This window comes from Echinops telfairi, unplaced genomic scaffold (genome assembly GCF_000313985.2).
Source record: "Echinops telfairi isolate 266 unplaced genomic scaffold, ASM31398v2 ScPeMD7_2;HRSCAF=8, whole genome shotgun sequence".
Taxonomy (NCBI): domain Eukaryota; kingdom Metazoa; phylum Chordata; class Mammalia; order Afrosoricida; family Tenrecidae; genus Echinops; species Echinops telfairi.
Window position 1 is genome coordinate 27,883,267 of NW_022103898.1, and position 21,868 is coordinate 27,905,134.

Genomic DNA, 21,868 nt, shown 5'->3' on the forward strand with positions numbered 1-21,868 from the left:
TATTTTTTAATATAATAAAATGGAATAAAGTAAAATGACTGAAGAAAAGATTGCAAAGGATAATTCAAGAGGAAAGTAGTGGAATCTGCAAAGGCAGGTTAGAAAATCTAAAGAGACAAACATGCTTCACATTTTTCATCTGAAAGAATAGAAGAAAAACTTCAAGGCTCAAGTTGAAATACTGAAGGATTCCATGTACAAAAAATTTGAACAAAACAGGAAGCATGAAAAGATGACATAAGGAATGTAGAGTCACTGTACCAAAAAGAATTGGTCCGTTATCAACCATTTGAGAAGGTAGAATATAATCAAGAGCTGATGATATTGAAGGAAAGTCCAAGTTGTACTGACGGCAATAGAGGAAAACAAGGCTTTGACAGAATGTCAGTTGAAATGTTTCAACAAAAGATACAACACTAGAAATGCTAACTGGTCTATGCCAAGAAATTAGTCAGACAATGAACTGGAAAAAATTTGTAAGACAATAGACTGTAAGAAATCCCTATCTATACCCCTCCCAAATAAAAATGAAACATATGAAAGATGAAATTATCAAACAATATTAAGATCACACACAAGTAAAGTGTTGCTGATGATAATTTTAAAATGGTTACAGCAGTATATGACCAAGGCACTGCCAGAAAATAAAGGCAGATTTCGAAGAGAACATGGAGTGAAGGACATCATTACTAAGACAGATCTTGGTTGAAAGCAGAGGTCACCAGAAAGATACTTACCTGTGTTTTGTTGACTATACAAAGCCACTATCTGTATAGCTTAAGAGATTATGAATAGCATTGAAAAGAATTGGAACTCTACAACATTTAATTGTGCTCATATGAAACCTTTACTTGGATCAGGCATCAGGAGACCCATATCTATGTGAATGAGGGGGGTCAGAGTGGAGACCCAAAGCCCATCTGTAGACAATTGGACATCCCCTCACAGAAGGGTCACAAGAAAGAGACGAGCCAGTCAGAGTGCATTACAGTGAACCCTCGTTTATCGCAGTTAATCGGTTCTAGACCCTACCGTGATAAATGAAATTCCGCGAAGTAGTATTCCTTATTTGTAAATCAAATATTTTCGTAGTTAGAGCATAGAGGACATGAAAAAACACCCTTTAGTCACCATTACACTCGTATTACCCAATTTATTAAACAAAAAAGGGAAAATACAGTAAAACATTTTGGACGTTACAATTATCATTTATTATTTATTATATTATTTATGGCATCTAGTTTACAGTATTACATATTTCACATACAGTATTATTATATGTAGTTCTTACAAGTACTGTAATCAATAGCCTATGAAATGACTTAAGGTATGTACTCTACAGGTGGGTCGCCGTCTTTTTCCTCTGAAGGAGCAGGTGTAGGCAGTGGGTGCTGTTACGCAAAAACCACGATAGAGTGAAGCCGCGGAAGTCGAAGCGTGAAGTGGCGAGGGTTCACTGTATTGCACCAATGAAACATACAACTTTCCTCTAGTTTAATGCTTCCTTCCCACCCACTATCGTGATCCCAGTTCTACCTTACAAATCTGGCTAGACCAGAGCATGTACAGTTACAGATAAGAGCTCTCAACACATGGAATCCAGGACAGATAAAATCCTCAGGAACAGTCATGGAAGTAGCAATCCCATGAGGGTAGGAGGAAGATGGGGAGATGTGGGGGAGAAAGGGGGGACCGATCCCAATGATCTACATATTACCAGCCCCCCCCATCACTCTGAAGGGGATGAACAACAGAAACGTGGTGAAGGGAGACAGTGAACTGTGTAAGATGTGAAAATAATAATAATTTTTAGGTTATCAAGGGGTCATGAGGGTGGGAGGGTGGGGAGGGAGAGAAAAAAGAGGAGCTGATACCAAAGGCTCAAGTAAAAAGAAAATGTGACGATGATGGCAATATATGTACAGATGTGCTTGATACAATTGATGTATGGATTGTTATAAGAGCTATAAGAGCCTCCAATAAATTGATTTATAAAAAAGAAACCTGTGCTTGGATCAAGAGACAGTCATCAGACAGACCAAGGGGATGTGGATGGTTCAAAATCGGCAAAGGTGTGTGTTAGTGTTGTTTCCTTTCACTATAGTTATTTGATGTATATGCTAATCAAGTAATTGGAGAACCTGGACTACATGAAGATGAACAGGGCATCAGGATAGAGGACGAATCATTAACAACCTGTAATATGCAGATGACACAACCATGTTTGCTAAAAGAGAAGAGGTCTTGAAGCACTTATTGATGAAGATCACAGACTACAGCTTTCAGTATGGATTACACCTCAACATAAAAAAAAAATCCTCATAAGTGGACCAATCAGAAATAGCATGATAAATAAAGAAAAGACTGAAATTGCCAAATACTGCATTTTACTTGGACCCACAAGTAACCTCCATGGAAACAGCAGTCAAGATTTCAAATGCTGTATCGCAGTGCTACAGTTTGGTGCTAAAGATCTGTGTAAAATGTTTAAAAGCAAATATGTCACTTTCAGAACTAAGGTGCCCTTGCCCTGAGCCATGTTATTTTCAATTTCCTAGCCAATGGGAAAGGAAGAGCAAAGAACTGATGTCTTGTAATTACGGTGTTGGTGAAGAGCATTAAGTCAACCATGGATTGCCAGAAGAAACAAATTGGTTTTGGAAGAAGTACAGCCAGAATGCTCCTTGGAAGCATTCTGGAGCGACTTCATCTCAAGTCCTTTGGGAATGTCATCAGGAGAGATCAGTCCCTGGGGAAAGATATCATCATGCTTGGCAGAGTGTTGGCCAGAAAGAGGACAACCCTCAATGAGATGGATTGACCCAGTGGCTACAACCATGGGTTCAAATATATCCGTGGTCGTGAAGACAGCACGGGACCCGGCAGTGTTAGCTTCTGTTGTGCTGAGCGCCTCTATGAGTTTATACTGACTTGAGGGCATCTAACAACACTTTTGAGACCAAACTCTTCTTTATTCTAGAAATGTGCCTACCTTTCCAGTCTTTCTATCTGTTGCCCAATCTACTTTGGACTCTTTTAATACCCATCCTAACAAGACAATTACAGCATTAATTTGTCGATGGACATCATAGTTGTTTATCTTTTAGTTATTTTAAACTATCGTCATAAAGACTGTGTACAGATTCCCATTTGTATGTATCCTTGGGCTATTTGTAGAAGTGACTGAATGTGTAGAAACTTGACTTTGGCACTGGCAGGTGTAGAGCTCACCGATTCTACCCTACGGTAAAGAAGTAAATCATTAGGACCAATGTTCAGAGGCCATCTTTGGGTCATTTATGTAATACTCAGGTAGTCAGTGTCTGTTTTCACCCTCTTATCTTGCTTGCTTGTCATTTTGAAACCTTACATTTGTTTCCTGTTGGTTCTACACGGTCAGAGTTCCCCCTTTTGCTCTTCTTGCTTCCTGCAGTCATCTCATCGGTAGGGTGGTTTCTGTATCAATCACCATGCTGATGACTCCCAGCCATTTCTTTTCAGTTCAGATTACTTCCCTCAACTGCAGCCCCACCTATCTATCCAACTGCCTAGTGAAGATCCCTCATGGAAGTCTCAAAGACACCTGCACTCTAATATATAACTCATAAAACGAAACCCTTGTATTCCCTCCCATACCTGTTCTTCCTGCAGGCTCCCTATTTCTGTCAATGACTTAGTCATTCATCCACTTGCAGAAACCTAGTGCTATTTTTTGACACGTCCATCTTCATCAACCCCCATATCCAGTCAATCACCAGTTTTATGCTTTGAAAAGAGATAGCGCCTCTTTTTCTCTGTCACAATGGATCATTCTTCTGCAGTATTTTAATAACCTGTCTTATTTTCCTTCCTTCAATTTATCATCCACATCACACTCAAAATAATCTTTAAAAATCACAGAAACAATTTTGTAACTCCCTCAACTAAAACTCATTAGTGGCTTGCCATGACTCTTAGAAGAAATACTCAAATCCTTCATAAAGCTCAAAGGGCCGTCAGCAATTGTTTATTGCCCCTGTCCATCACTTAAGCCTCATGAAACCCTGTTGTATACGGATACCCTTCTCTTTGACCCGTGTGGTGGTGGTGCTGTTAGGTGTTGACAGCCCATTTTAATTCATAGTGGTCTTAGGTGACAAAGGACAACTTCCCCATCAGGTTTTCTTAACCTTCCTCTTTATGGAAACAAACCACGTGTTTATCCTGCAGAGACTTAAATCCTTTTCTGCTTTTATTGACTCTATCCGAGTATTCTAATCAATCTAAAAAAGGTAGATGAAATTGTCTCCCATTTGAGACAACCCCAAAGTCAAGATGAGTGAGTAAGTTATATTAATTCATCTGAAGAATAGAATCATATATAATCTTTTCCAATGAAATTTACTTGGAGAAATTTTAATAATGGCATATATTCTTTGTTCCATAAATACTTGTTGAATGCATATATACTATTTGATATAAATTTAGTTAAAATTTTTATTATATTTATATGGATAAAAAAAGCCACCACAATATCACAATAATAATTATTTCTTCATGGTAAGATTATATGTGATTTTTATTTTCTTTGTCATATCTTTTCACCTTGTCTAACTATTCTACAGTTAACACATTACTTTTACAGGCAGTCTCTGGGTTACAAGCATCCAACTTAGGGGCCACATTTACTTGCCCTTTATACTGTTCTGTCATGGCTAATAAACTGAGACAAGAATGAAATTAAGGTTTTAAAATTTGGCAAATTCCACATGTTACTCTGAATGGGGAAAATGACAGGTTGAAGCCCTAGAGTGGGAGACTGGGAAGAGCCTACTGCATGAGACTGGATTATTGACAGGACCATAGGAGATGGATGCATTCAAAGTTGTGTGGTTGATCCACTTCATATCTGAACAGGATGCTCCTATGCTTGACCAGGATGCCACCATGTTTGAGCGGGACAGTGTGCTTGAAATCGTAGAGCAAGCTATCTGGTTGTATGCAAGCCATGTGTTGTCCTTCTATAAGAGGAAATTTAACTTTCTCACAAGGTTTCAACCAGTAATTTTTCCTGTTCTGGCTATCATTCTGGTTCACTCTAATTTTAAAAATCTGGCCCTGTGTTGGTGACTAAGCCATGACTAAAATGGACAAATTAGTTTAATGCCTTGACCAATTATTAAAGACACAGCAACAGATCTCATTTGTAACCCAGAAACTGTCTGTTTAATTAGAAAATAATAAAAAATAGCAGAACCATCAAAAATTTAAAATAGATAATGCCAAAACAATGTGCATTTTCCTAATACACATTGAACATACTGGAGATGTACCCCTTGGAAGATAGAATGTTGGCTAGACTAAAGATAAATAACCAAACCCAACCCCCTGCCATCAAGTTGATTCTACATAGTGACACACTACAAGGCTTCTGAGACTGGAAGTCTTTACAGCAGCAGCAGCCTCACTTTATAGCCTCACTTTTCTCTGTGGAGTGGCTGGTGGGTTTGAGTCTGACTTTGCGGTTGACAGCACAATACTTACCCAGCAGCACTATCTGTGAAATACTGAAGCTTCTCTTGCAATAACTCTTCATGTTTTAAAGATATTCTTTCTTTTTTTCTTGCGTGCTGCTATTTTTGCTCATATTTTGTCCTCTTAATTTAGATTATCTTGTTTGATGTGTTGGTTGAATACTTGACAAGAGTTATTCTCAATGTTCTCAAAGAGGCAAAATCAATGTAGTCATGGGAATTTATGGTTGTACAATTTCAATCCATTCTTATGATTACGCTGTTAGTTCATGGACTCACTCTGAACAGGGCTCTGATTAGCAGCTGCTACACAGAGCATTAAACTGTTAATGATGTTGTACCAAAGGTGTAAATTTATAGGATCTTGCATAAACCTTGTACCTGATATTTAACCTAATTTTTTCTCACTACACTGCTTTATCAAGATTTTAGATATGTCTACAGAAAACTCACAAATTCATTTAATATTCCCTTTTGTTGATAGCATATTATTCATATGGGAGTCCCTGAGTGCACAAATTATTAAACTCTCAATTACTAGCCAAAGGGTTGGTCTTTCAAGCACCTAAAGGTGCCTCAGAAAACCAGCCTAGTGTCTGCTTCCAGAAGATCAGTCTTTCCAGCCCTATGGATGAGTTCTGCACACGTGGGATCACCATGGATCAGAACTGACTTGATGGAAACTAACAGCAGTAATATTACTTAAGAAATGTTACACTGAGACTACTAGCACTTTCATTAGATACTTCCTCCCTGACGGCTCTGTCAGGTGAGCATTGATCTGCTAACCTCAAGATTGTGATTCAGACCCACCAGCCTCTCTGTTCCTATAAAGATTCACAGCCTCAGAAACCCTGTACCCACTCACTGTGTCGTAAAGAACTCAATGGTGGTGGGCCTACTCTAATTAAGTAAAGTTGACAAAGTTCACTGACGTACAACCAAAGTCAAACTATACACTTTAAAAAGTAACACTTGCAAATTAATGTATTTAATTTGGATTTTACCATTGTCTATTGACATCAGACTACAGAAATGCAACAACATAACAATGGGTTGTTTTTCTGTTGGTCTCTAAGAGGCGATTCTTAGAATGTAGAAGTGCTAAAAATATCTTAGTGTTACTTTTTGATATAACTAGAATAAATTTGAGTTTAGAGAAACAGAGCATTAGAAATAATGTCATTTGATCTCAGTCAGGAATGAATGCACAAGCTAAACAAGCGGCCATCTAGCTGAGAAGCAACAAAGCCCACATGGGAGAAGCACACCAGCCTGTGCGATCACAAGGCGTCGAAGGGATCAGGTATCAGCATCATCAGAACTAAAAATCATATCATAGTGAATGAGGGGGGAAGTGCGGAATGGAGACCCAAAGCCCATTAGTAGGCTACTGGAGATCCACTTGCAGAACGGTCTCGGGGAGGAGATGAGTCAGTCAGGGTGCGATATAGCAACGATAAAACATACAACTTTCCTCTAGTTCCTAAATGCTTCCTCCCCACTCCCACTACCATGACTCGAATTCTGTCTTGCAAGCCTGGCTAGACCAGAGGATGTACACTGGTACAGATAGGAACTGGAAACACGGGGAATCCAGGACAAACGATCCCTTCAGGACCAGTGGTGTAAACGGCGATATTGGGAGGGTGGGTTGGAAAGGGGGAACCGATTACAAGGATCTACTTGTGACCTCCTTCCTGGGGGACAGTCAACAGAAAAGTGGGTGAAGGGAGACGTCGGGCAAGGTAAGATATGACAAAATAATAATTCATAAATTATTAAGGGTTCATGAGGGAGGGGGGAGCTGGGTGCCAGGGTCTTTTGTGGAGAGCAAATGTTTTGAGAGTGTGAGGGCAATGAATGTACAAATGTGCTTTACACAATTGATGTATGTATGGATTGTGATAAGAGTTGTATGAGCCCCTAATAAAATGATTACAAAAAAAGAAATTGGAATAAAAATAATGAATGCACAAAGTATGTCCAGAACTATCATTTTGTCACAGTTCATCATATCTCCTACTATTATCTGGGAAACTAAAACAGTACATTAGTGGTTTGTTGAAAGAGATGAGAACTTAAAAGCAGACCTGTCCTTTTTCATAGAATCATTAATAATCACTCACTTTTCCCCAAAAGGTTTAATTGAGCACTTAGTATGTTCAATGTCTAGTAGATGTGTGAGAACAAAGAAAAAGAAAAATAGTCAATATGAAGAGATGTAGCCATTATTAGTTGCCGATGAGTGAGCTCTAACTCATGAATGATCTTACATGTGCTGCTTTCTGATACTGGGCCATCTTCATGATGCTTGGTATGTTTAAGTTCAGGCTGTTGTGCAATGCCGTCCATCAGGGGGCTCATTTGTCAGCATTACGATGGACAATATTCTATTGTTATTCATAAGTTTTTTATTAGCTGATTTTCCAAAATAGATTGTTCTTCCTAGTTTTTATTAGTAAGGAAGTTCTGTCCACTCTGAGTGACCTTGGTGTCATTTGAAACGAGGGTAACCCAGCTTCTAACATCCTAGCAGCATGCAAGCAATGACAATTCTTGTCCACGTATGCTTTGTAAAACCGACATACGAGTCCTGGAAAGAAACAGGAGAAGTTATGGGTATAACGAGAAGCCCTGCTACAGCAGTGGTTAAGTGTGTGGCTTCTAATGGAAAAGTTGGAGGTTCAAACCCACCAGCCACTTTGCAGGAAAAAGATTTGGCAGTCTGCTTCCCTAAAGAATGGGGCAGTTCTACCCTATTCTATAGACTTGCTATGAGTCACAAGAAACTCACCAGGAGTGGACTTACTTTGGTTTGGTTTCTATCACGGGTTCCCAAGCTTTGGGGCTTACCATTCCCTTTTCAGAAAAAAGAAAATTGCTCAGAACCCCCATGGCAGTTGAAAGCGTTTATACTGTAGAACATAATTTAGGATAAAGTGGAGCTCTGTGCTTTTGCAGGCCCCCTTGGACTACCCAGCACTTCCAGGGAGCGGGATCACCTTCTATGGGAAACACTGTTTTATCTCTACAATGCATTTGAAACAGAAAGCTTTTTGGAAACGTGGTTGAAAACAAAACAAGCTGCCCTGGTGGCTTTCCAACATTGTAGATCTTTACAGATGAAGATGGCCACATCCTTCTTCTACCAAGCAGCTGGTGGATTTGAATCGCTAACCTTTCACTTAGTAGCTCTTAACTACTGTACCTCCAAACACACACACATACACACACACACACACACACACACACAAACTCACTGCCGTTGAGTCTATGCTGACTCATAGTGACCCACTGTGGGTCCTGAGTCTTAAATCCTTTATGTGAGTGGAAAGCACAGTCTTTCTCCTGCCGGTGGTTTCCAGGTGCTGGCCCCAACACCATAAGCACTACACCACAAGGGCTCCTTTACTTGTTCGAGAGGGATTGGATAAACGAGTCTTGCATTCGGAGTTACATATTTGAATCCCAAAGTTTACCCCATTCGACATCCTATGCTGCTATTTATACATAGAACACGAACAAGAAACGGAAGGTTTCTTAATCACACAGGTTTTGCTTGGCTTTTAATTTTTATAGACGCTTCCAATTCATTATAGTTATTTAGTGTCTTCCATGGATCTCGCCTTGTGCCCACAGAAAATGAAAAGAAAAGAACAACATGGTAAAAGCTGTGTCATGGATACATTGAGAGCAGTGAGCTAGCTCAGCATTCCGTTCCTTAAGAACATTTGAAAGTGAGCAGACCTGAAATCACAGGCATGTCTACAAATCACCCGCCGCTGTCAGGTTTATTCCGACTCAGAGTGAGTCTGTGATCATATTGACCACAGACTCATCAGGACCCGCTATCGTGTTTCTGAGGCTCTAAACCTTTCCTGGAGAAGATAGCCTCATCTTTCTGGCTAGGGGTTGGAACCGCCGACTCTGCCCAACCCACAGAAACACCAGGGTCATTATTTCCACGGAAGCAGACTTAATTCTTCTAACACTTTATAGAAGAGTGGTTTGTATGAATCTGAGGCGTAGCAGTATAGGAATCTTCCTGAACCCCTGAGCTCAATTAAATCCCTTTCAATTAATTGTTTCCCTTAGGAAATCATGTTGGATCAGGGTAGTCATATTTTAATATAGTGACTAATGTCATGCTAATTTCTATCTTGATTTCTTTAGTAAGACATTTATCATCACTATAAAATGGAATTGAATTATTTTAAAATATTGTACAATGGAGAAGAGAAAAAATGATTAGATTATTTTTCAAATATTCTACCTATGCAAAGAGCTAATATTAGTACCATGGTAGATTTCATTATCATCTCTTTGCTGTGCATAGTTTTCACATAATCGTGAACCTTTAGTATTTAGTATAGTATATGGTTTCCATTTTAAGTGATTTATGTATTTTCCTGATCAAGTTTAACACAGTCTATCAACTTGGCGGAGTCTGCGACATTTATATGAATGCCACCTTCTTTTATCTTCTCCCACTCAGCACCTCACTGGTGAGGGATGAAATACACTATGAGGAAACTCACAAGTTGTAGCTGTGCAGAAAAACAGAGAAATATCTTGATGCTCAACCATATCAAAGATGGAAAGTAGAAAGTCCAAGTGGTGTTTGAATCCCCACCTAGACAACAGTAGGGAGGAGACCGTGCTCTTCCGGGCTGTTAGTTGCTGTCCCGTAAGCTCTGATTGATGGTGACCCTATGTTTACCAGAACAAGACATTGCCCAATCGGGTGCAGCTTCACGGTCTTTGACTTGTTTGAGCCTGTTGTTTTGGCTATTGCTTCAAGCCATCTCATCAAGGGTTTCCCACCCACCCACCTTTTTTAAAAAACTGAATCTCTGTCAAACATCATGTTTCTTCCTAAGGATCAGTCTTTTTTGATGATGTGGCAAAAGTAAGCAGGACAAAATTTCACCATCACCACTTTAAAGAACATCCGAATTTGATTTCTTCTAAGAATCATTTGTTCTGTTTACCAGCAGTCCATGGTATATTCAAAATCCTTCAGCACACCCCATTCAAATGCACAATTCTAATTGTGTCTTCTTCCTTTTCATCGCACAGCTTTCGTGTGTGTGCGTGCGTGTGTGTGTGTGTGTGTGTGTGTGTGTGTGAAGAGAATACAGGTCAGTCATTCCAGTGTTTTATAACTTTCTCTTCAGCACTTGAAAGAGGTTGACCAGCTGCAGCAGATTGGATGGTGCATTGCATTGTTTGATTTCTTGACTGCTCTTTCCAGGATCATTGATCGCTCATTCAAGTAGCATGCTCTAGGGTAAGGGTAAGGAGATGAAAAGAAAGTCCCTTGAGGGAGGGCTCTGAAATCAGGCCCACTGCTGAAAATGAAGATAGTTTTGTTCACTAAAAATGGGAAAGACAAAGACTCCCGTTCAGAGGGTAATTGAAGTGGACTAGATAACAACCAAGTTGAGCAAAACCATAGAAGCAATCTCATTAATGCAGATATAATTTAAGATCGAAACTATTAAAAGAGATAGAGAGGGACACTGTACAATAATAAAGTCCAATTCAAGAACATGCAATGCCTGAAGCTATAACATTCATAACTGCATACTATTTGATGGTATTATTTATCCCACTGTTGGTAGTCATCCCAATTCAGTTTGTCTTATTTTCTACTATAACCCAAACTGAAACAATCATCATTCTAGCTCAGTTGTATATGGATTACCCACTGTGTCAACTCATCTCATTGAGAGTCTTCGTCTTTTGTTGCTGCCCCTCTACTTTACCGACCAGCATGTCCTTCTCCAGTACTTGTTCCTTCCTGAAGCCAGGTAAGTCTCAGCATCCTCCCTTACAATGAGCATTCCGCTGTACTCTCTCCTGCACTCATCTACTCATGCTGCCAGCACATCGTCTGTCCAATATTAATTTTCAACACCATGATTCAAATGTATGAATTGTTCCTTAGTTTCCTTGTCATTGACTTTGAATCTTTGATTAATCAAAGAGATCAAAGCTTTGAAAAAGATCTGATCATATTGATCAAGACTGATCACAGCAATAATAACAGTGGCTAATGTCATTGAGCAATTAAAAAAAAACATTTTATTGGGGGCTCATGCAACTCACCATAATCCATCCATCCATCCATTGTGTCAAGCACATTTGTACATTTGTTGACATCATCATTCTCAAACCATTTGCTTTCGACTTGAACCCTTGGTATCTGCTCCTCATTTTTATCCCCTGCCTCCCCCCTTCTCCCCCTTCATGAACCTTTAATAATTTATAAATTATGATTATTTTGTCATGTATTACACTGTCTGACATCACCCTTCACCCACTTTTCTGTTGTCCGCCCCCCAGGGAGGGAGTTATATGTAGATCCTTGTGATCCATTTCCCCTTTCTACCCCACCTTCCCTCCACGCTCCCAGTATCGCCACTCTCACCACTGGTCTTGAAGGGTTCATTTGTCCTGAATTCCCTGTGTTTCCAGTTTCTATCGGTACCAGTGTACATCCGCTGGTCTAGCCCGATTTGTAAGGTACAATTGGGATCATGATAGTGGGGGGAAGGAAGCATTTAAGAACTAGAGGGAAGTTGTATGTTTTGTTGTTGCTACACTGCACCCTGACTGGCTTGCTCCTCCCTGTGAATCTTCTGTAATAGGATCTCCAGTTGTCTACAGATGGGCTTTGGGTCCCCACTTCACACTGTCCCCCATTCTCAATGATAAGATTTTTTGTTCTAGGTCTTTGATGCCTGATACCTGATAACTGATCCCTTCAAAACCTCATGATCACACAGGGTGGTGTGCTTCTTCCATGTGGGCTTTGTTGCTTCTCAGCTAGATGGCTGCTTATTTACCTTCAGGCCTTTAAGACCCCAGAAGCTATATCTTTTGATAGCCAGGCACCATCAGCTTTCTTCACCACACATGCTTATGTACCCACTTTGTCTTCAGTGATCATGTCCGGAAGATGAGCATCATGGAGTGGCAGTTTAATAGAGCAATGTGTTCTTGCATTGAGGGAGTACTTGAGTGGAGGCCTGTCATTGAACAATTTTTATGGGCTGAGCGATGTTATGCACTTTGCATGTATTATCTCATTCATTTTGCATAAGCACATTATTGCTACTCTTATTTTACAGATAAAGAACTAAGCATAGATAAATTAATTCACCATAGGTCACACTGTTAGTAAGTGTGGAGCCAAGACTTAAACCCAGATAACCTTGCTCTGAGTAAACTGATTAACTGTCTTGTTTGTCTTGGATTAAAGGGATTTGGGGAAGATGAAATTGTTTGTCTTAAAATTGTGAAAACCAAGGATACTGCTATTTATAATGCCAATCTTTTCCAAATGGATGTTATCAATTTTTGTTTCAGATTTTTGTCACTAGTAATGTTTGAATCCCTGCCCCCTTCCCTCCACCCTGCATAACGGTGATATTCAGATTCTAGGATAGCTGCCTAAGGTTCCACTTCTTGGTATTTATAATCCTGTGGCATCCCTTGCCCTTGGTTGTTGCAGTGCAATGCATTATTTAATGTGGCTCTTCTAACTATAGTCTTTGTACCTCCCATCAAAGGGCTATTTCCTGATGGGTCTCTGTGAGAGATGGCAAGGAAAGATACTGATATGATATGATTCAAATGTGAGCGTTTGGTAACAGGGCCAAGTGTGATTGTCATCCTACTGGGTATAAAATGAATCACCTCAGAAGGAAGAGAGTTTGCTATCAGGAAAGAAGAGCCAGCAGTAGAGCACATCTTTTGCTCACTAAGACCCATCCCCACTGAAGCTTCTTGATCTAGGAGCCAGCTGTGACACCAGAAGAATGGCAGAAGCATAATTAAGAGCCAGAGCATAAGCCAGAGCAGTAGACTTCCCAGCCCATGTGAGGAAGTAAAGCTCAGTATCTGTGGGCAGGAAGCTGGCTTGTGGAGTGGAATACCATCCAGCACTGAAATGGGAGTGCTGAGTTATCCACAGAGCTAGCACTGGTCATTTTGGGGGTGAGGCCTATGGGGAATAGTGTGCCCTTTGGACATTTATTGTGAGCTTTGTAACATGTGGGTGAACTTTGAAGAAGATCATCTCTCAGCCAAGTCTCAGATAAGAGCATAGCCCAGCTGATCTCTTGTTTTCAGGCTTGTGAGACTCTGAACCAGGGTAGCTTTCTAAGCTATGCCTGGACTCCTGACCATAGAAGCCAAGAAAGAAAAAATGCTGATTGAATTAAGTCACTGAATTTTGGAGTACTTTGTTACAGAGCAAGAGATAACTAACACAGTATCTCTTCTTTTATTCTTTTCCAGTAGTGGTATAAAGTAATATCATATTGCTAGCCTAATTAGTGCTTGTCTATTGTTTCAAGCTTTTAATCAAATATTTGTTGATAATTAGGGGAGAATCGCTATGAGTAAGTGTGGTTTGCTTTTATCTGAATGTCCCATTCATAATGACTGCCCCCATTTTATATAGAATATTTTGTCATTCTATATGTCCTAGATACAGACACTTGATTTGTTAATGGTCATGTACATATCATTTCTCAGTTTATCATTTGTCTGATGATTTAATTGTAGAACTACTTCTATTCACCTATGTAAAAGTGACATGGAGTGATGTCTGAGCTCCTCTGACTTCACAAAGGGGCTGGAGAATCAAACTCAATATCAGTCCAAGGCCCATTCATATGAGGTAGAGGTCAGACATGCCTCTACCCACCACCCTTCCCTATCAGTTCTGACCCCAGCCATCCCTTTCACTGTACGCTCTGCTTCTCTACTCCATTTGATAGGTGATTGCAATGGCCACAGAGAACTCACAGACCACACTCACAATTATGGGATTTATTAGAGAAGATTACAGTTTACAGTTCAATGTCAAAAATGCTCAAATTACTGCCCTTTCACTTAGAAGTGCCTCTTCACCGTCATGCCTGTAATCAAGGCTCTCTGGGCTCAGCCTCTCACCCATCTGGCCCTTTGGCCTCTGCCCTGCTTGGGAAGTCTCGTAAAGCTCTTTCAGTGCTACTGATAAATGCCGAAAACACTACTGCACTTCACCACAAGTGTCATCTCAAGGACACGCATCTATAACTCAAAATCAAAAGCCAAGCCATCAAATTGACTCTGACTCCTAGGGGTCCTCTCTAGGATCTCTGAAGCTGTATTTACTGGAATAGACAGCCTCACTCTTCTCCCAAGGAGCTGCTGGGGGCTTTAACTACTGACCTTGTGGTTAGCAGTCCAAAGCTTAGCCAGGAATGACACGAGGGTACAGCAGACTTCTGTCCTCAGACGGACAACCCGCTCTTTAAGTGAATAGTTTCTGCCCCAAAGGCACTCAGGTTTGTCCGCTCCATTGGCTGAGAAGCCCACCACTCTACCTCGTGCTTTGGTTCTTGATTCTGTTGCTGCCATTCCTCGGCTACTTCCCTGGTATCCAACGCTGCTCCTGGATCGAGGAGGTTCAGCATCCGGGGATCTTTGGGATAGAGACCACAATTCACTCCTTGCTTTTCTTTTTGGATAGTAGTAGGATTCACCCCTTCCTGCTTCTGAGATGGTTCATTTTAAACCCGAAAGGATGACAAAACTGGGAAATCTCCACTTCAATAAGAGCATCTCTTCTATCCTGTTGTTGTTGTTGTTGTTGTTAGGTGGCATCCACTTGGTTCCAGTCCACTTGGTTCCAACCTACTTGGTTCCAATCCACTTGCACAACAGAATGAACACTGCCTGGTTCTGCACCTTCCTCACCATCGTTCCTGTCCCTGAGCCCACTGTTGCAGCCACTGCGTCATTCCATCCTGTCACAGGCCTTCCTCTCTTTTTGCTGCCTCTCCACTTTACCAAGCATGATGCCCTTCTCGGGGGACTGGTCTCTCCTGATCACATGGCCAAAGCATGTAAGACAAAGTCTTGTCATCCTTGCTTTTAAGGAGCACTTTGAAAGTACTTCTTCCAAGACAGATTGGTTTATCCTAGGCTAAATTAATGAACTGCTATGATATATTTTATGGTCTCATTATTTTATTGTTTCAATATCATTTTTTCAATCCATATGGACTTGGTTTTATATGGTATTAAGACAGAAATTTAGTGTATTTTATTTCAGTTGAATGGAGAGCAGAGATTAAGTCCCTTTTCTTACTAAAATAAATGATCATTTATGAAATTCTGTATATGAGACATATTCATTGCTTACCTACTTTCTATGATTGATGTGCTTATAATGATATACTATTTTAGGTTATTTGGTAAGGCAAGTCCTCTTTTTCTATTATAGTATTGTGTTTTCTTCCTTTTCTGACACAAATTTTGAGATGATTTTGAAAACTGGATTCCTAAATAGAATTTCATTATATGTATTATATATATGACTAATATTTTTAATTGCCATCTTTATGCTTTATATTGTCCAAATCTCATTTAGATTTCATATGTTACTCAATAAGATATCTAGTTTTCTTGTTCTAATAGATGAGAGTAAGTAAAAAAGCACTGGTGCTTTCAGTCCATATTGTACAAGTCTATTTCATAACTAAACAGATTTAAATATGTCTCTGTGATCAGAGAATGGCTGCAAACAAGTGCTCTCAGGACCCTTGGTGTAGTCTCCTTCAGTGCCTTAAAGTGACTTCCTACGTGATCTGGGGGCCAGTCAGATTCTGGGTCGAGAGGTCAGCTCAGCTGGTTATGGCAAATGCTTTCTTCTTATTATTATTCTAAAGGGGAATCTGGATAGACTTTCTAAAAGGACACAGGGAGGTCACAGAGGTTTTCATGAGGAAACTTTGAGGGACTTGGAAACTGCGTTGGTGAGGAAAGGGCTAGGAGATTTGCAGGGAGTCCTTTTTCTCATCATGACAATGTGTCTGCTCGCGGGTAGTATGGCTGTCCCAGGAGACTCCCATAAAACCTTACCAGATCACCTTACCACCTTAATCTTGCCCTTTCAGATTTTTTTTTGTTCCCCAGACTCAAAGGAGCATAATTTGGATCTCTCGAAGATGCCAAAATTGCCATTTTGATGTGGCAATTAAATTGAACAGAATTGGTTAAAGAGCTAGAAACACTACTTTCAGAAAGGTCTAGACCTAGAGAAAGGTTCTGTCAAGACACAATAGCTCCACATTTTGAAGTTTTTGTTACATCAAGGTCCTCTGATCCTGTAGCAGTAAAAGCTTTTTTATGGCTTTTCCCTCAAATAAGTCTTATGCACTTTCCCCAAATGCTTTTTTGATAGCATTTATCATTGCATTGAAAGGATTTTCGATCAATATAATTTGTTAATGCTTATTACTGGGATACTGAAAATATTGAATTTTGAATACACTAGTTGTCATCAAACTAGCTCACAAAAATCTTACTTATTCTAATATGATATTAATAAAATAGTTCTCAGGGTTTTTTGCATACTTGAGTATCAAGAAATATTTTTTTCATTCTTCCTCCCAATATTAATACTTACTACTTAATTTTCTATTTTGATACAGTCATGTGAACCCCAAGGCATTATTGAATCAAATGACAGTATTAAGACATTTCAGTTAGGTTTTTCTTTTAAAGGAAAATAAAAAAGTTCAACTCCTAGAATAAAAGTTGCTTACCATCTCTGCTTAACCAGAATTGTGTCATATCGCCAAAGAGGAAGCTAGGAATTTAGGATAGACTTATGTCTCACTGAAAACTGGAGATTCAATTATTAGATCAAAAGGGGAAAGCAGCTATTAGAAGACGGATAACGGCCTCTGAAATAAACTTATGAGACTTATACTAAAATGTTAATTTTCCATGTTCAATCCTCAGATGCATATAGAGAATCCATCTACAGCTTCCTTATCTCCCCATCCTCTCAACTTGAAGAATTTAAAAAATCTTTCCATTGTAGCGTATGTCATCTATTTCAAGAATTGGTATTTAGAATTCACATTTTGATTTATTTCACCTTTTTCAAAGTCGATCAAATGCATGTTTATAAGCATAGCAAGGGAATAATGCATGGCTTAAAAATCAAGGAAGGTGTGTGCATCACAGGTGCATCCTCTCACCGTACTTACTCAATCTGTATGCTCTACAAATGATCAGAGACGCTGCATTATAAGAAGAAGAATGAAGCATCAAGATTGGACGAAGGCTTATTAACCAGCCATATGTAGATAACACAACCTTCTTGTTGAAAGTGAGGAGGGCTTGAAGCACTTGCCGATGAAGATCAAGGACTGCAGCCTTCAGTGTGGATTACAACCTAATGTAAAGAAAAAGAAAACCTCACAACAGGACCAATAGGTAAGTAACATCATGATAGATGGATTGACGTTGTCAAGGATTTTGTCTTGTTTGGATCGACAAGGAACGCTCATGGAAGTAGCAGTCAAGAGATCAAAGGACACATTACATTGGGTACATCTGCTGCACAAGACCTCTTTCAAGTTAAGATGTTATTTTGAGGCCCAAGATATGTCTGACCTAAGCCATCGTATTTTCTGTTGCTTCATTTGCATGTGAAATTGGACATTGAATAAGGAAAACTAAAGAAGAATGTATGCATTTGAATGATGCATGTTCAAATTGAAATTATGATGATTGCCAAAGGAACAAAGTCTCATGTACTTTGGACATGTTATCAGGAAAGACCAGTCCCTGGAAAAGTACATCATGCTTGGTAAAGAGGAGGGGCATCAAAAAATAGGAAGACCCTGGACAAGATGGATTAATCCAGTGGCCGTAACAATGTGTTCAAACAGAGAGCAGTGGTGAGGATAGCACGGGACCTGGCTGCTTCCTGCTGTTGGACACAGAGCCACAGTCCGATGTGAATTGATAACACCTAACAACATCAAATGAAATTAATTATTTGTATGCCCAAGACATAGTTTTCTAGTACACCATTCTTTTCTGTTGGATTTGTTTTTTCTTTTCTATGTCTCTTAAAATCTCTGGTCTGGTTGGTGGGCATTTTTAATTATTTCCCTCAGATGATAATCCAGTTTTCCCTTTTGCATATAAACAGTTTAATACCAATGTGTTTTTTTCAGGTAAGTCACGTATTATTTCCATTAGGAAGCTTGTAAGATGCCCCTTTTTATCCATGACAGTCAGAGATTGTATCAGTATATTCCTGTACATGTGATTCTTCTTCATTAATCTTGCCTGAAATGTCAACATTTAGACAAAAGATTTTATTCACTGAGAACTTTTAATTTTATGTTTTAATTACTGCCATGTCTCCATCTGTTCCTTTTTCTTTTTCTAGAATGCCTATTATTTGCATATTAGGTCTCTTGGATTTCCACCCTCATGATTTTTCTCATGTTTTGCATCGTTTAAGATAGTCCTTCCACTTTGTATTCCAAAGGATTAATTTAATTCCCAGTAATAAGTTACTCTTCCTTCCAACTCCTCTACAGCATTTTAAAAATTGTTCAGTGTTTTCTCACCCACCCATGTGCTATCTTATTATTTGTATTACGAATTACTATCTGTCTCAACCAGCAGTTCTCTTTTAGTAGAGATTAATTCTTATTATTCTGTTTGATGCTTCATTTCCTGGTTACCACGTCTTCTTAGGTTTTATTTTTGCTTTGTTTTGTTTCATGCATATTCCTTGGTCTACTCCTTAGGGCTCAGGCTTAGTTGCTTCAGTGCCGTGAAGATTAGCAGTCTCTAGAATAGTAGAAGACATGGAATTCGCTGACTCGGAGGATCAGCAAAAATAGCAATTTGCAGGATGCTATTTCTCAAGACATCAGGGAAAAAAGCCTCTCTGTGCAAACAGTTAACCTCGACACTTGTCAGCCTCTAAAGGGAAGATCACTCAGAGCACCTATGAGCAAGCTCTTGGTTCCTTGGGGCCAAGGAACCCCACGATGATATGCAATCACTTAAGTGGTTGGGGAAGCACACTCTCCTGGCCAAACTCTGCATGGAAATTGTATCATTTTTCATCTTGCTCCAGGACAGTCCTACACTGATTTCAGGTACAGAATCTGCACACGGAAAATGAGACGGTTGTTCAAACAGACAAGGAGATACTGAATGGTTTAAAATTAGAAAGGTCTATGTCAGGATTGTACTCGTTCACCATATTTATTCAATCTGTATACCGGGCAAATAATCTGAGAAGCTGGGATCGGGATTGGAGGACTGCTTGTTAACAGCCTGTCATATGCCGTTGACACAACCTTGCTTGTTGAAAGTGAAGAGAATGGGAGCACTTGCTGATGAAAATCAAAGACTTTCATGAGCTGCTCTTCAGTAGAAAACAAAAATCCTCACAACTGGACCAATGGACCATATCATAGTAAACGGGTAAAAGTTTGGAGTTGTCAAGGATCTCAAAATTCTTTGCAGGATCTCATGGAAGCAGCAGTCAATAAATCAAATGTTGCATTGTGTTGGGAAAATCTGGTGCACAAGGCCTCTTTATGATGTCCAAGAGTAAAGACGGAACTTCAAGGCTTAAAGTACCAGGACTCAGGCCATGGTACTTTCAGTTGTCTCATTTGCATGTAAAAGCAGGACAATAAATATGGAAGGCTACAAAAGAATTGATGTAGTTGACTTATGATGTTGGAAAAGAATAGTGAAAATACCCCGGACTGTCCAAAGAACAAATAGATCTGTTTTAGAAAAAAATGCAGCCAGATGCTCCTTAAAAGTAAGGAGGGCCCGATTTTATCTCAGGTACATTGGACACGTTATCACAAGTGTCTAGACCATGGAAAAGGACATCCTGATCAGTATATCGGAGGTTCATTGAAGGGAAAATAAAAGACAATATGGATCAACATAGTGGTTGTGACAGTAGCCTCAAATCTAACAGTTGTAGACTGGCCTTGGACGGGGCAGTGTTTTGTTGTGTTGTGCACAGTGCGGCTATGGGTCAAAGCCAGCTGGAAAGTACACAACCACAAGTACCCCGTGCCAGGGCATTCTGATCCTGGTTGCAAGGCTCTCCTCTCTCCCAGAGGGGCAGACTTGCAGCAGTTTTTTGGTTGTATTCATTTTTTAAGAATGTGTTTCTGTTTGGTTCAGACACAATATGTTGGTTGCCTCTAAGAGCTCTCCCTGTGTGGTTAGGGGCTAGCCTACTCATCCAAAAGTTCGAGGCTTCCCCACCAAGAAGCACCAAGCAAACTGCTTCTGAAAAATCCCACCCTTCAAAACCCTGTGGATCATTTTGCTCTGCATCCACAGTCAGTGTGCCTTGGAAATGACCCCGTGGCCAGTGAAAACACAGTGGATAGGTTTCAGGACAAAGGAAGCTCCTCTAAGTTGCCATCTTTTTGGGATCCACATCTGTAACTTATGACAGGGATAGAAAAAAAATACATTGGAAAAAACCCATGAATTATGAGAAAATCATAATGGAAATGAATTATTTGAAAAAGAATAAATAAACGAATAAATATTATTTAAAAAGAGAGGTATGCCTTACAATAGGAAACCTTAAGATGATATTATAGATCATTATATTTCCCGATTTTAAGATATAGATAAACTGTTCAATCTTCTAGAAAAATGTGAAGTATCCCTCAGCCCAATTCCAGCTCATAACAAGCCTCTCGGATAGGTTGGAACTCCCCCCTTGGGCTTTCACAGCTGTAATCTAATTGGACGGACGGCCAGGTCTTTCCTCCTGTTGTGCCACTGGAGGGTTCAACGTGCTGAACTTTCAGTTAGCAGCCAAGCACTGAACTCCTGTACCACAGGGGGTCATTTTACCAAGCCCTGCACAAACACGCAGTTGCTGTGACGTTTGCTCCTACTCCTGCAGCCCCCTGCCAGGGAAGAACGTGCTCCTCGGGGGTCTCGGGGGCTGGCAGGGCTCTGCAGGTTGCCAGGCTTGCTGCGCGGGAACCTTCAGGTGAATTTAAACCGCCAAATCTCTCAGCAAGTAGCCCGGTTTCAAGATCATCTCTGGTATTTGTTTGTTACCAAAGAAAGGTCTGGGTTTTTAAAGTTTACATCCTTCGGCAGTTTAACAAAAAAAGATTCCACGACTGTTGAGTCAATTCTGACTCACAGCAGCTCTGGAAGGCAGAGTAGACTGCCTCATAGGCTTTTGGAAAGGATACATTTTTTTTTTTTAGTTTAGTTTATTTATTAATTTTTTAATCATTTTATTAGGGGCTCATCCAACTCTTATCACAACCCATACACACATCAATTGTGTAAATCATATTTGTACGTTCATTGCCCTCATCATTCTCAAAACATTTGCTCTCCACTTAAGCCCCTGGCATCAGGTCCTCTTTTTTTCCCCCTCCCTCCCCTCTCCCCCCTCCCTCATGAAGCCTTGATAATTTATAAATTATTATTTTGTCATATCTTACCCTGTCTGACATCTC

At 39.9% G+C, this 21,868-nt stretch overlaps 1 protein-coding gene across 1 annotated transcript in view; it reads left to right on the forward strand.

Moving 5' to 3' along the window:
* The window catches only part of ANKS1B (ankyrin repeat and sterile alpha motif domain containing 1B), a 1,383,364-nt gene that overhangs the window by 506,551 nt on the left and 854,945 nt on the right, over positions 1-21,868 (forward strand). The gene's annotated exons all lie outside the window — the stretch shown is intronic.